The sequence below is a fragment of the Gobio gobio genome, assembly GCF_949357685.1.
Source record: "Gobio gobio genome assembly, chromosome: 5".
NCBI lineage: Eukaryota > Metazoa > Chordata > Actinopteri > Cypriniformes > Gobionidae > Gobio > Gobio gobio.
Window position 1 is genome coordinate 61,895,872 of NC_137101.1, and position 9,922 is coordinate 61,905,793.

Sequence of the window (9,922 nt, forward strand, 5' to 3'; positions counted from 1 at the left end):
TTACAGTATTATTTTATTCTGGAGAGGCAACATTAAAGGGTTAGTTCACCCAAAAATGAAAATTCTGTCATTAATTACTTATCCTCATGTCGTTCGACACCCGTCAGACCTCCGTTCATCTTCAGACATGAATCACTGAGTCGATTCAGCGGTTTGAATCGCCAAATTTCAGCAGTTTGGTGGTTTGACACGCGATCCGAATCATGATTCGGCTCACTGATTCATAACGCTTCGAAGCTTCATGATGCTTTGTTTTGAAATCGTCATCACTATGTAAGTCGTTATTTAGGGTTTTTTTGCGCACAAAAACTATTGTCGCCGATTCATAAAGTTATTTTAGAACCACTGTAGTGAGATGGACTTTGTAACGACGTCTTTAGTACCTTTTAAGGGTCTTGAGAGTGTAGAGTGCCATTGAGCCAATGGAGGCCTTTCAGAGCCATCAGATTTCATTTAAAATATCTTAATTTCTGTTCCGAAGATGAACGGAGGTCTGACGGGTGTCGAACGACATGAGGATAACTAATTAATGACAGAATTTTCATTTTTGGGTGAACTAACCCTTTAATGTCAATGTTCTCTTGTATTAACCCTCAGATATTCCTACTAATCGCACACTTGAGGAGTATCAGATGTGACCATACACCTCAACTACTTTACAATTAAATAAATGTTCCATATTTTAGTTCAATAATATCCATTTAATATTTTGAGCAGATCTTTTGGTACTAAATACTATTTGTGCAATAATTATTGGCTATTTTCCCCCAAATATTTTAATTATTTATATTAGAATGAGTATTTAAGATTAAAATGGAGAAAAGGGTTTAAATTCCAACACAAAGAGACAAAATAGAGTCATTTTGTGTGCGGATCAAGGTTATAATATTTTTAATTGTGAATATAATTTTGTCAGTGTGTTAATGTCGACCCAAGAAGTGATTGCTACTTTAGAAAGTTAACTAGTCGCAAGTTTGAGGTAAAATGCACTTGGGTTGTCGATGTCAAAACACGATATAAGCTGCAGTGATGTATAAAGTACTCAAAAGCCTGACTTGAGTAAAAGTATAGATATCTTGCCAGAAAATTTCTTTGGTAGAAGTTAAAGTCAGTGTTTAGAATATTACTTGAGTAAAAGTTTTAAAGTATGTGATATTTATTGTACTTAGGTAACAAAAGTATTTTTTTCATATTAAACATACTTAAAGGTCCCATAGCATGAAATGTTCATTTTATGAGGTTTTTCAACATTAATATGAGTTCCCCTAGCCTGAATATTGTCCCCAAGTGGCTAGAAATTTTGATCGATGTAAACCGAGTTCTGGCTGTCTCTCTCTGCCTTTGAGAAAATGACAGCTCAGACGAGCTGATCTTTAATTTTCCTGTTATGTCGTCATAACAGGAACTGTTACCTCCCTTTCCTCTGCCCAGAGAATTTGGCATGCCCATGCGAGCGCTATATTTGACCTCGAGAGATCATGGCTTGTGAACGAGTGAATGCTGGTAGTTTCTCAGTGTTTGGATGTACAAATGAAAACAGAAGTCTTTTTTTCAGTTCCTTCTGATCTGTGATCAGTGATTTTTGATGTGTAGCTAATCATTCAAGTTCACACAGAACTTGCATTAACTCATTTCATTGCATTGTACTTGTACATGTGTAATGACAATAAACTTGAATCTAATCTAAACTTAATTATTTGTGCACAAGCTGCAGCTTCTCTCTCTCCCGACAGAACAGTGTTTTTGTGTTCCCTTTCATTCAGTCACTCCGACGTAACTTCAGTGACTGATGAATGGGGGGTTTCGCTTAGAAGCCAATCATCTTCGAGATCTTAGAAAATGCCCAATGGCAGTGCCAGTGCCATGGGCATGCGGAATTTGCATGCGTAACTCCGCCCCACCGCGTGGGTATATAAGGAAGTACACTGGCAATATCGCAATATGTTTCTGCTTCGGAGCCAAGAGCATCTCTTCACTCCTGCAAGCCTGAATTCTGAAGTCCTCTCTTCAGTCTTCGAGACGAGCGGCTCTCCAGGGTGTTGGTGTGACGGCGCGTTCCAGCGATCTCACATTGCCTCTCACAAAAAGAGCTTGCGCGTGGCACGTCTTTTTCAAGATGGTTCGCCCGCGCACTTCCGGGTGCGATCAATCTCCGTTGCTGTCTATGGGCACATTCACTGCTCGACGTTTTTGGGCTTCAGCACGTTCGGGCAGTGTTTGTGGATGTGTCATGTTCCCACTGCGGGAACATGACCATCGCAATGTCGCGGTTGAGACTCAGTGACCTCCGTGAGGAGAGAGAGTTCCCTCTGCCACTCCCCAATCTACCGTCTCCGAGAGAGGTGGTACTTTGGCTGGTGGCCAGGGTGACCTGAGGGCGGTGCCGTGGTATTAAGAACCTCGACGATCATTCCTCGGGCCAAGCCCCCCTCTCGCACATCGCTTCCCGCGAGTGCTGGACTGAAGCGGCGGGACAGTCTCTGACACCCCGTTAATTTAGTTCACCCTCCAGATAGCAGCGAGATGTGGATCGCTGCATCTCAAGGTGGACTAGAGTCCTTTGGGGATGACGATTTGGCTCTGCTCCGCCTTCGGGTGTGCCAGCGTTGCCGGATCCGACCTAGAGTTGATAGCCATGTTATCTCGGGCAGGTGTGGAACTCCGCCCTGTCACGAGCGCTCGTGGTTGGGCGATTGGTTTTTGGGGGCGGCACCTGACAGCTGCCATGGAGGTGGTTGCAAGATGACGTCCAGTCCGCTCCACAGCCTGACTAACGCCAGGCTGGAGGTGGACAACTCAGAGATGGGTTCCAGTTCTTTCCAGGGGATGGCAGGAGGGCCTCTCCTTCCCCCGGTGGAGGGCCGGGGGAAAATCCTTCCGCTGCTGGCCCTCGGGCTAGCGGTGCTTGGAAAGAACTTGTGTCCCCGTCTGTGCGCCCCCGGGCCCCGCCACCCACATCCCTCTCTGTCGCCAGCCTACTCTCAGAGCAGACCCCAGTGGAACGTGCGTCCTTACCTGGTCTCCTCTGTCAGGACGCAGCTGTTAACCATGCCCCCGCACCGGAACGCTACGCCTCCCATGTCTGGGCCGGTAACGCTGCCCCGCTGCCCCGCCCTGGGTACGTCTGTGGTCCGAATGACCCCGCTGGTGCAGTTTCTGGGAGCCTGGCTTCAGCTTCCGGGGCTGTCCCGCTGGGTCGCGAGGACCATCAGGCTCGTCTACGCAATTCAGTTCGCGCAGGCTCCTCCCCGCTTCTGGGGAGTCCGCCACACCATGGTTGGGGCCAATGCCCCTGTCATTCGCGCGGAGGTTGCCACCCTACTGGGGAAGGGTGCGATCGAGCCTGTCCCTCCAGCCTCCAACTCCGGCTTCCTCAGCCCTTACTTAATTGTACCCTAGAAAACCGGTGGGTTACGGCCAATCCTGGATCTGCCCATCCTGAGCCGATCCCTTCATAGGCTTCTGTTCAGGATGTTGGCAGCGAACACCTTCTCGAATGTGTTAGTCCAGCAGATTGGTTTGCAGCAGTCGACCCGAAGGACGCCTACTTCCATGTCTCCTTCCTACCTCGACAAAGGCCATTCCTACGGTCTTTTTTCGAGGGGCGGGCATTCCAGTATGCGGTCCTCCCATTCGGGCTAGCTCTGTCCCCTCGCGACTTCACGAAGTCTGTCGAGGTAGCCCTTGTGCCTCTCAGGCAGCACGGGGTTCACATCCTGAAATACCTCGACGACTGGCTCATACTGAGTCACTCTTGAGAGCAGGGTGCAAACACAGAGACCTAGTGCTCCAGCACTTAGCCGTCTGGGCCTTCGGATCAACTGGGAGAAGAGCAAACTCTGCCCCGTGCAGAGGATCTCTTTTCTCAGTATGGTTTTCAACTCGGTCGCCATGTGCGTGCAGCTTACCACCGAGCACGCGCAGTCACTGCTGACTTGCCTCCGTTAAATTGAGAGCAAGAGTGCAGTTCCACTGAAGTTATTTCAAAGGCTCCTGGGGCATATGGCATCTGCAGCCGTGGTAACGCTGCTCGGATTGCTTCATATGAGACCGCTTAAGCACTGGCTTCGCGATCGAGTCCCGAGATGGGCATGGCATTCGGGCATGCTCCGGGTCCCAGTGACTCGGGCCTGCCTGCAGACCCTCACCCCGTGGTCAAACCTCAGTTTCTGCGGGCTGGTGTGCCCTTAGAACGAGATTCCAGGCCAATTGTTGTATCAACAGATGCCTCCACCATGGGCTGGGGTGCCATGTGCAATGGACGTGCTGCCGCGGGCTCCTGGACAGGACCCCAGCGCCTTCTGCATGTCAATTGCCTCGAGTTATTGGCAGTACGGTTCGCCCTGCACCGCTTCCGAGCGTTGCTGAAGGGTCAACATGTATTAGTCCGGTCAGACTACACGGAGTAGCGTATATCAACCACCAGGCTGGTCTACGCTCCCGCCATATGTCTCAAATCGAAGTGGAACCTATTCGTCACCTGGTGTTGTTCTCGCCAAGAAGACCCCTGGAAATGACCGATCAGGTCTGTGCTCTCGTTTCCCCAGGAAGGGTTGGAACGAAGGCTGTCTCCTTCCACCCTTAAAGTATATGTGGCCGGAATATCTGCCCACCATGACCTCTTGGAGAACAAAAAGGTAAGTCAGCATGACCTGGTCATCAGGTTCCTGAGGGGAGCGAGGAGACTGAATCCTCCTCGCTCTCCTCTCGTACCCTCGTGGGACCTCTCAGTAGTCTTAGATGCTCTGCAGAGGCCTCCCTTTGAGCCTTTGCGGTCAGTCGATCTTAAGTTCTTGTCGATGATGACAGAGCTCCTGACCACATTGGCCTCCATCAAGAGGGTAGGGGACCTGCAGGCATTTTCGGTTGACGAAGCGTGCCTCGAGTTGCCCAGATATGTGCCCAAAGTTCCCACCACCAGGTTCAGGGACCAGGTGGTGAACCTGCAAGCGCTGTCCTTGGAGGGGGCAGACCCAGTCTTGGCACTGCTCTGTCCAGTACGCGCTCTCCGCGCTTACGTAGACAGGACGCAGTGTTTCAGGACCTCAGACCAGCTCTTTGTCTGTTATGATGGAGAGCGGAAGGGAAAGGCTCTCTCAAAGCAAAGGCTGTCTCACTGGATAGTGGACACCATTGTTTTGGCTTACCAGCAGCAGGGCCGTCCATGCCCCCTTGGGGTCAGATCAAACTCCACTCTGCCTCCTCTTGGGCTCTAGCGCATGCCTCGCTAACAGACATCTGCAGAGCTGCAGGCTGGGCGACACCGAACACATTCGCCAGATTCTACAATCTCTGGGTGGAGCCTGTGTCCGACTATGTACCCGCCTCTACTAGTGGCCGGTAATGGACCAGGCTCAGGTGTCTTCGCTTGCTCACCATTCCACACCACGGACTGGATACGTGTGATATTTTCCCGGAAGCCCTGAGCTCCTCCAGCACTGTCGACGACGACACCAGTAAGTCTGCCCTCTCGAGCCCAGACCCTTGTGTCAGACCAGGTGCCTCCGTGTGCATGGTTCCCTTCTGGGCGACCCCCACACGTGTATTTCCACAGTAAGCCTCCTTGAGCAGGTGTCTTTCCCTTGGCAAGCCCTTGCCACCCTGGGGTTAAAAATCCTCCTTCGGTGGGTTCCCCAGCGTTTCCCATATGCAGCCCTTAGCGCGTCATATGTGTACTCTCTAAGTCCTCCCTACGGGTAGGCGTCTTAGCATATCTCCACCTGGAATATGCTTCCCAGTGTACCTTGGTATTCCTGTGTTAAGTTGGAGTCCTTCGTCCGTACTTATGTCTTATGACAGGGCACTCGCACTTACGCAGGGCACTGGAAGACAGCCGAGTGGCGTGATTATATTGGGACCCCCATTCGTTAGTCACTGACGTTACGTCGGAGTGACTGAACAAAAGGGAACATCTTGGTTACGTATGTAACCCTCGTTCCCTGAGGAGGGAACGGAGACATAACGTCCCTCTGCCACATCCGCTGTGCTGCTGAAACGGCCGAGAGTTCAGTCCTGGCTCCTCAGCAGGTAAATATAATGCGATATTGCCAGTGTACTTCCTTATATACCCACGCGGTGGGGTGGAGTTACGCATGCAAATTCCGCATGCCCATGGTATTGGCACTGCCATTGGCCGTTTTCTAAGATCTCGAAGATGATTGGCTTCTAAGCGAAACCCCCCATTCATCAGTCACTGAAGTTACGTCTCCGTTCCCTCCTCAGGGAACAAGGGTTACATACGTAACCAAGACGTTTTCTATTTTGTGAGTCAGTGTTTTTGTACGTCTATCTGTTCTAAAATGTGCATACAGTCGTGAGTTTCTGCTCAACATCGGCAGAGCCACATCTTTAGAGATAAACCTCACGCTGCACGAAGCTCGGGCTGCACTGACCGTTCGGCCTTCAACATCACCGACCCCCAGTACTGCATCTGGCCCACAGCGGAGGCGCCATACGCGGCGCGAGATTAAGCAAAAGGGGGGTAAGCGTGAGGGTATCCGGGCTAGGCTAGCCAGCTATCCCCACAATAAACTGGATTACATTCGATTACTGCGCTGTTGTGTCTTTGTTTGCGCTGTGTACTCAATGCGCGTCACTGACGCCTTTCATATGATAAGACTACATATGACTTAATGTAAGAGACGACTTTAAAATGTTAAATGTTTTAATCAACCTTACTTAATGTTAAAAATGGACTCTTATTACAAAATGTTACCATATCATATAAATCCAAACATATCTTCATATCTTCACAAGTCATAGCATTGAAATTAGACACAGTAATGTTATATGTGTATTATATGTATATTTCAGACTTTATTTGCTTCTACTTTAGAACACTTGATTATTTTCTAAATATGTAACAGTAATAATAAAAAAGCTGAAATCGAATGAGTTTCTGATTTGTTTATATGTTTCTGTGAGGATACGGTTTGATTTCTCATGTCAAATACGCCACTTCGCTGCATAACGACTGCATAAAAGCGGATATAAAATAATGCAAATAGGCTAGATGGTAACGAACGTGACATTAAACATTTGGATCAGACTTGCGTGTGTTTTGTCACGTTGTTTTAACCACTTGAGGTACTAATGTTAGCATCCTCTCAGCCTCGATGGCATTAATACAGCATCTAGTCAACAGATTTATAACTTTATAGTGACAGGAAAACATGTACTGTAGCGTATAACATACAGTTTTGTTGTCTATGTTTTAAATCTGTTTAAGAATGTGCCGCTCTGTGCAGCAGCGCAGTCTCACATGTCAGTCGCTATAGCAATGGAAAATTTGCTATACGTTTGCTTGCAGTCTATCGAATTTATTTTGTAGTAAGTATCGAAAATGTTTTGAGGAAATGTAGTGGAGTAAAAGTAAAAGTTGACAGAAATATAAAAACTCAAGTAAAGTACAGATTCTCCCCAAAAATACTAAAGTACTGTAACAAAGTATTATTACTTTGTTACGTTACACCTCTGATCAGCTGTGATTCAAATATGAAATAATGTCACACGTCACACTGGCACACGTCACTGACACATTTTGCACTTACTGCGGCGTGTTGAGACTGTTTACGTATTTGTGCCCATATGTACATTTTATGTACTGGTTTTATTTTTGAATGAATATTTTCTAAAATTGTATAATGTTTTTGTTGAGTTATTATTACACAATACTAGACTAAATACAAGACTAAAACTAACACTATTAAAAATAAACTAAACTAGCAAACCCACTTTAAAAACGAATTAAAACTAAATTGAATTTGAAAACAAAAAGTCACAACGAAATAAAAACTAGTGAAAAATACAAAACCATAATAACCTTGGTGCGGAGAAATATTAATTTTCATTTGTAATTTCATGGTTTACCCACTAGGTGCCTGTATGGCTCTTTAATAAATATATATGTAAATATATATATATATATACATATATCCACTAGTCTGCTTGCTCATGAGTATTGCAGGTCATAACTGCTTACTTATTTTTAGGTTTTGCATTAGTAAATATTGAGACATGATCATGATTGAGACATAACATTCTTAGATGTTTTTAAATGTGGAATTTAAGAAAGTTACCTACTTACATCCAAATATTTTAATGATACTCGTATAAACACACACCAGTGAATATTAATGAATGCAAGCAACACTGAATTTATGCCAAGAACAGTTTAAAATAGTGCCAAAAAAGCTCTTTTCCCCTTATATGTACAGTAGGCTATGAATCAAGATCTAAATTAGATTATGCCATCAAACACTGGACAGAAGGAGTTCAGAGAGAAACTGATGCATCTGATGATAAAAACCTGACAGTATTTCTGTGTGTTTCTTAGAGATCTTCCCTCAACTCCACCGATCTTAACAACTACACCTACAAATACACCAACAACTACAACAACAACTACACCAACAACTACACCAACAACTACACCAACAACTACACCTACAACTACACCAACAACTACAACAACAACTACACCAACAACTACACCAACAACTACACCTACAACTACACCAACAACTACAACAACAACTACAGCAACAACTACACCAACAACTACACCAACAACTACACCAACAACTACACCAACAACTACACCAACAACTACACCAACAACTACAACAACAACTACAACAACAACTACACCAACAACTACACCAACAACTACACCAACAACTACACCTACAACTACACCAACAACTACAACAACAACTACACCAACAACTACACCTACAACTACACCAACAACTACAACAACAACTACAGCAACAACTACACCAATAACTACAACAACAACTACAACAACAACTACACCAACAACTACACCAACAACTACAGCAACAACTACACCAACAACTACACCAACAACTACACCAACAACTACAGCAACAACTACACCAACAACTACACCAACAGCTACACCAACAACTACACCAACAACTACAGCAACAACTACAGCAACAACTACACCAACAACTACACCAACAACTACAGCAACAACTACACCAACAACTACACCAACAACTACACCAACAACTACAGCACCAACTACAGCACCAACGACTACACCAACAACTACACGTACACCAACTACAGCAACAACTACATCAACTAGCACTGGAGCTACTCCAGGACCCAATGAGGGGTAAGTCTACAACATTATTTTAAACAGTGACGTCCCATCATAATCAGACTACACTGGTTGCACTGTGTGTTTCTGACTCACTGTTTTTTTGTGAAGTGATATATTGCACATTATAAATGTACATCTGTAAATGAGTATTTTTCTATTGCATTAATGCCGTTTATCTTCCCACCTCTCCTCTTTTAGCGAGTGTGTGGGCAAATTGTGCAGCTCCAGTGGCAGAACGGCTTCCTCTCTGATCATCCTGATGCTTTGCTTTCTTTTGCTGGAGATTTAATCACCACGAATCACCATTATCACTGCTCTATGTCTGAATACACAAGATTTACATCTGTCTGTGTTATTAATTATAGAAGAAGCTTACATATAATCTACAATCAATGTTAATCTTAGCTTTAATCAGAATAATCATTTTGAGCTCTTATTGTAATCATAATGTTTGATTCACACATTCCCTGTAGAGGTTAAGGGTAAATAATTCAGTCTTTTCAATGTAATGAATCACAGAATGAATAATATTGGTCAAGGGCATAGGTTTGATTTTGATATTGGTGGGCAATTTCATGTCATCAGCAGCTTGGCAGCCAAGCCAACTGACTCAATAAAAACATCATTGTGATTGTTAACCAACAACTTTGTGTACTTTATGAGATATGCTTTATAAAAGGTAATGATGACATGTGAAGGATCTAAGGGTTTTCAACAACAGCCTGTGTGTTTTATTTTCTTTATTTCATAATCATTTATCATCATTAGTCATCATGTTGTTGATTT